Genomic DNA, 6,798 nt, shown 5'->3' on the forward strand with positions numbered 1-6,798 from the left:
CAAGACAAGCATGCCAGGCACGAGGAGCTTATTTCAGACCGTAGAGTGCTTTAGTGAGACGACACAAGTAATCTGGATGATCAGGATCAACAAACCCAGGAGGCCGATGCATATAGACCTCTTAATCTAGGAGGCCATGAAGAAAAGCGTTATGGACATCAAGCTGACGAAGAGCCCAACCTTGAGTAATAGCAAGCGAGCAAAGAAGTCTGGTAGTTGTAGACTTGACAACTGTACTTAAGGTGTCTTCATAATCAAGACCATAGCGTTGGTGAAAGACTCTGGCAACAAGGCACGTCATATAGCGCTCAATAGACCCATCAGAATGCTTCTACACCTTGAAAACTCATTTAGAATCAATGACGTTAACTCGAGGTGGAGGAGGAACGAGCATCCAAGTCCCATTGCGAAGGAGAGCCGTCATATTCATGTTACGTAGCCTCTCGCCAATGAGGAATGGTCATAGCAGCTTGGAAAGTGTGTGGCTCAGCAGATGGATCATCAGTAGCATGTGCCATACATGTTGTGTACCAATCAACTGTACCATCCACTCGTTCTTTTGAACGAATGCTGCCACTGCGAGTGTGAGGACACAACACCTCAGGAGCATACGGAACCGGCGTGGTCAGGGATGCAGGTGGAGAAGAGCTGAGCGATAGGGCAACATCGACCGATGGTGGCAACGTGGGCGACACGAGCGTCCATCTTCCGCACGGGTGACATGGGTGCTGGCGACGTGGGCGACGGCTGTCGCATCGGCGACATGGGCCGCACAGGCGATGCTGGGGATGCGGGAGGCGTCACGGCTGAGTCGGTCAGAGGGGCAAGTGACGTCTGGGTGTCCATACGTGCATGGCTAGCAGGTCCAGGCAGGACCCAGGCTGCACGTGGAACAAGGCCATGCAAAGGAGCACCATGATCGACGTGCTTAGCTGCAGGTGATGAAGACGGAGTTGTATCATGCAACAACTCCCAATGGGTGCCACGTCCAGTGCCTGCACCATGGTTAGGCAACAAAAGCTGAGCGTATGCAACATCATCAAATTGGTCAGCTAGGAATAGAGGATGAATGCATAGATGGTGATTTGACCAAGGACGTGGGTAGATTGTCAAAGGGGAAACGGTCTCATCAAACACAACATCCCGAAATATATAGACACGATTTGTGGGAACATGAGGACGCTTCTAACCTTTGTGAAGGGAACTATTGCCAAGAAAGACACACTTTTTGGACCTATATTCCAGCTTACGTTTGTTGTATGGATGTAGATGCGGCCAGCAAGCACACCCAAACACTTTGAAGAATGTATAATCAGATAATTCGTGTAAGAGAATTTCAATGGGAGTCTTCATGTCTAGAACACAAGTGGGAGTATGGTTTATAAGAAAACATGCGATGGTGAAGGAATCACTCCAGAATCGAAAAGGAACAAATGCATGTGTGATACGTCTCCGACGTATCGATAATTTCTTATGTTCCATGCCACATTATTGATGATATCTACATGTTTTATGCATACTTTATGTCATATTTATGCATTTTCCGGCACTAACCTATTAACGAGATGCCGAAGAGCCGCTTCGTTGTTTTCTGCTGTTTTTGGTTTCAGAAATCCTAGTAAGGAAATATTCTCGGAATTGGACGAAATCAACGCCCAGGGGCCTATTTTTCCATGAAGCTTCCAGAAGACCGGAGGACTAACGAAGTGGGGCCACGAGGCGGCGCCACAGTAGGGCGGCGCGGCCCAGGGGCTGGCCGCGCGGCCCTAGCGTGTGGGCCCCTCGTGACTCTCCCGACTCTGCCCTTCCGCCTACAAATAGCCTTCGTCGCGAAACCCCCAATGCGAGAGCCACGATACGGAAAACCTTCCAGAGACGCCGCCGCCGCCAATCCTATCTCGGGGGATTCAGGAGATCGCCTCCGGCACCCTGCCGGAGAGGGGAATCATCTCCCGGAGGACTCTTCACCGCCATGGTCACCTCCGGAGTGATGAGTGAGTAGTTCACCCCTGGACTATGGGTCCATAGCAGTAGCTAGATGGTTGTCTTCTCCTCATTATGCTTCATTGTCGGATCTTGTGAGCTGCCTAACATGATCAAGATCATCTATCTGTAATGCTATATGTTGTGTTTGTTGGGATCCGATGGATAGAGAATACTATGTTATGTTGATTATCAATCTATGTGTTGTTTATGATCTTGCATGCTCTCTGTTACTAGTAGATGCTTTGGCCAAGTTGATGCTTGTAACTCCAAGAGGGAGTATTTATGCTCGATAGTGGGTTCATGTCTCCGTGAATGCGGGGAGTGACGAAGCCCCTAAGGTTATGGATGTGCTGTTGCCACTAGGGATAAAACATTGATGCTATGTCCGAGGATGTAGTTATTGATTACATTACGCACCATACTTAATGCAATTGTCTCGTTGTTTGCAACTTAATACTGGAAGGGGTTCGGATGATAACTCGAAGGTGGACTTTTTAGGCATAGATGCATGCTGGATAGCGGTCTATGTACTTTGTCGTAATGCCCAATTAAATCTCATAATACTCATCATATCATGTATGTGCATTGTCATGCCCTCTCTATTTGTCAATTGCCCAACTGTAATTTGTTTACCCAACATGCTATTTATCTTATGGGAGAGACACCTCTAGTGAACTGTGGACCCCGGTCCATTCCTTTACATTGAATACAATCTGCTGCAATACTTGTTCTACTGTTCTCTGCAAACAATCATCATCCACACTATACATCTAATCCTTTGTTATAACAAGCCGGTGAGATTGACAACCTCACTATTACGTTGGGACAAAGTACTTTGGTTGTGTTGTGCAGGTTCCACGTTGGCGCCGGAATCCCTGGTGTTGCGCCGCACTACATCCCGCCGCCATCAACCTTCAACATGCTTCTTGGCTCCTACTGGTTCGATAAACCTTGGTTTCTTACTGAGGGAAAACTTGTCGCTGTACGCATCACACCTTCCTCTTGGGGTTCCCAACGGACGCGTGTTGTACGCGTATCAAGACTGTTTTCTGGTGCCGTTGCCGGGGAGATCAAGACACGCTGCAAGGGGAGTCTCCACATCGCAATCTCTTTACTTTGTTTTTGTCTTGCATTATTTTATTTACTACTTTGTTTGCTGCACTAAATCAAAACACAAAAAAATTAGTTGCTAGCTTTACTTTATTTACTGTCTTGTTTGCAATCTCTATATCAAAAACACAAAAAAAAATTAAAATTAGTTACTTGCATTTACTTTATCTAGTTTGCTTTATTTACTACTGCTAAAATGGGTACTCCTGAAAATACTAAGTTGTGTGACTTCACAACCACAAATAATAATGATTTCTTATGCACACCTATTGCTCCACCTGCTACTACAGCAGAATTCTTTGAAATTAAACCCGCTTTACTTGAATCTTGTTATGCGAGAGCAATTTTCAGTGTTAGTTCGATGATGCTGCTTGCACATCTCAATAATTTTGTTGAACTATGTGAAATGCAAAAGTATAAGGATGTAGATGGTGACATTATAAAATTAAAATTGTTTCCTTTCTCATTAAGAGGAAGAGGTAAAGATTGGTTGCTATCTCTGCCTAAGAATAGTATTGATTCATGGACTAAATGCAAAGATGCTTTTATTGGTAGATATTATCCCCCTGCTAAAATTATATCTTTGAGGAGTAGCATAATGAATTTTAAACAATTGGATAATGAGCATGTTGCACAAGCATGGGAAATAATAAAATCTTTGGTTAAAAATTGCCCAACACATGGACTGACTACTTGGATGATCATCCAAACCTTTTATGCAGGACTGAATTTTTCTTCGCGGAACCTATTGGATTCAGCTGCTGGAGGTACCTTTATGTCCATCACTCTTGGTGAAGCAACAAAGCTTCTTGATAATATGATGATCAATTATTCTCGAATGGCACACGGAAAGAGCTCCACAAGGTAAGAAGGTAAATTACGTCGAAGAAACCTCTTCCTTGAGTGATAAGATTGATGCTATTATGTCTATGCTTGTGAATGATAGGACAAATATTGATCCTAATAATGTTCCGTTAGCTTCATTGGTTGCTCAAGAAGAACATGTTGATGTAAACTTCATTAAAAATAACAATTTCAACAACAATGCTTACCGGAACAATTCTAGTAACAACTATAGGCCATATCCTTATAATAATGGCAACGGCTATGGTAATTCTTATGGGAATTCTTACAACAATAATAGGAACACACCCCCTGGACTTGAAGCCATGCTTAAAGAATTTATTAGTACACAAACTGCTTTTAACAAATACTGTTGAAGAAAAGCTTGGGAAAATTGATATACTTGCTTCTAAAGTCGATAGTCTTGCTGCTGATGTTGATCTTTTGAAATCGAAAGTTATGCCTCATGAAAATCATAATAATAAAATTGTTACTACATCAAATGCCATCCAAGTTAGAATTAATGAGAATATAAGATTGATGGCCGAATTGCATGCTAGGTGGGAAAGAGAAGAAAATGAAAAAGAAGATAATATAGCTAAAGTTTGGACTATTACCACCACTAGTAATGCTAATGCTACACATGTTGCTGCACCTCCTACTAATAATGGTAAAAGAATTGGTGTTGGCAATGTTTCCACTTCTAATGCAAAGCGCGAAAAACTGCACGAAGCGCTAAAACTGCTGAACGCACTGTGATAAAGCTGCTGAATTTTTTTCCAACATTGGGGACAACGATCCCATTGCTTTAGATTATAATGGTTTGGATTTTGATGATTGTCACATCTCTGAAGTTATAAAGTTCTTACAAAAACTTGCTAAGAGTCCTAATGCTAGTGCTATAAACTTGGCTTTCACGAAACATATTACAAATGCTCTCATAAAAGCTAGAGAAGAGAAACTAGAACGCGAAACTTCTATTCCTAGGAAGCTAGAGGATGGTTGGGAGCCCATCATTAAGATGAAGGTCAATGACTTTGATTGTAATGCTTTATGTGATCTTGGTGCAAGTATTTCCGTTATGCCTAAGAAAATCTATAATATGCTTGACTTGCCACCATTGAAAAATTGTTATTTGGATGTTAATCTTGCTGATAACTCTACAAAGAAACCTTTGGGGAGAGTTGATAATGTTCGCATTACCGTTAACAATAACCTTGTCCCCGTTGATTTTGTTGTCTTGGATATTGAATGCAATGCATCTTGTCCCATTATATTGGGAAGACCTTTTCTTGAGCTGTTGATGCTATCATTGATATGAAGGAAGGTAATATTAAATATCAATTTCCTCTCAAGAAAGGTATGTAACACTTCCCTAGAAATAGAATGAAGTTACCTTTTGATTCTATTATTAGAACAAATTATGATGTTGACACTTCGTCTCTTGATAATACTTGATACACACTTTCGCGCCTAGGCGAAAGGCGTTAAAAAAAGCGCTTATGGGAGACAACCCATGTTTTTACTACGAGTACTTTTATTTTATATTTGAGTCTTGGAAGTTGTTACTACTGTAGCAACCTCTCCTTATCTTAGTTTTGTGCATTGTTGTGCCAAGTAAAGTCGTTGATAGTAAGGTTCATACTAGATTTGGATTACTGCGAGAAACAGATTTCTTTCTTGTCACGAATCTGGGTCTAATTCTCTGTAGGTAACTCAGAAAATTATGCCAATTTACGTGAGTGATCCTCAGATATGTACGCAACTTTCATTCAATTTGAGCATTTTCATTTGAGCAAGTCTGGTGCCTCAATAAAATTTGTCTTTACTGAACTGTTCTGTTTTGACAGATTCTGCCTTTTATTTCGCATTGCCTGTTTTGCTATGCTTGATGGATTTTTCGATTCCATTGACTTTCAGTAGCTTTGTGCAATGTCCAGAAGTGTTAAGAATGATTATGTCACCTCTGAACATGTAAATTTTAATTGTGCACTAACCCTCTAATGAGTTGTTTTGAGTTTGGTGTGGAGGAAGTTTTCAAGGATCAAGAGAGGGAGATGATACAATATGATCAAGGTGAGTGAAAGCTCTAAGCTTGGGGATGCCCGGTGGTTCACCCCTGCATATTTCAAGAAGACTCAAGCGTCTAAGCTTGGGGATGCCCAAGGCATCCCCTTCTTCATCGACAACATTATCAGGTTCCTCTAGTGAAACTATATTTTTATTCCATCACATCTTATGTACTTTGCTTGGAGCGTCTGTTTGTTTTTGTTTTTGTTTTGTTTGAATAAAATGGATCCTAGCATTCATTGTGTGGGAGAGAGACACGCTCCTCTGTTGCATATGGACAAGTATGTCCTTAGGCTTTACTCATAATATTCATGGCGAAAGTTTCTTCTTCGTTAAATTGTTATATGGTTGGAATCGGAAAATGATACATGTAGTAATTGCTATAATGTCTTGGATAATGTGATACTTGGCAATTGTTGTGCTCATGTTTAAGCTCTTGCATCATATACTTTGCACCTATTAATGAAGAAATACATAGAGCTTGCTAAAATTTGGTTTGCATAATTGGTCTCTCTAAGGTCTAGATAATTTCTAGTATTGAATTTGAACAACAAGGAAGACGGTGTAGAGTCTTATAATGTTTACAATATGTCTTTTATGTGAGTTTTGCTGCACCGCTTCATCCTTGTGTTTGTTTCAAATAACCTTGCTAGCCTAAACCTTGTATCGAGAGGGAATACTTCTCATGCATCCAAAATCCTTGAGCCAACCACTATGCCATTTGTGTCCACCATACCTACCTACTACATGGTATTTCTCCGCCATTCCAAAGTAAATTGCTTGAGTGCT

The sequence above is a fragment of the Lolium rigidum genome, chromosome 6 (assembly GCF_022539505.1).
Source record: "Lolium rigidum isolate FL_2022 chromosome 6, APGP_CSIRO_Lrig_0.1, whole genome shotgun sequence".
Classification (NCBI taxonomy): domain Eukaryota; kingdom Viridiplantae; phylum Streptophyta; class Magnoliopsida; order Poales; family Poaceae; genus Lolium; species Lolium rigidum.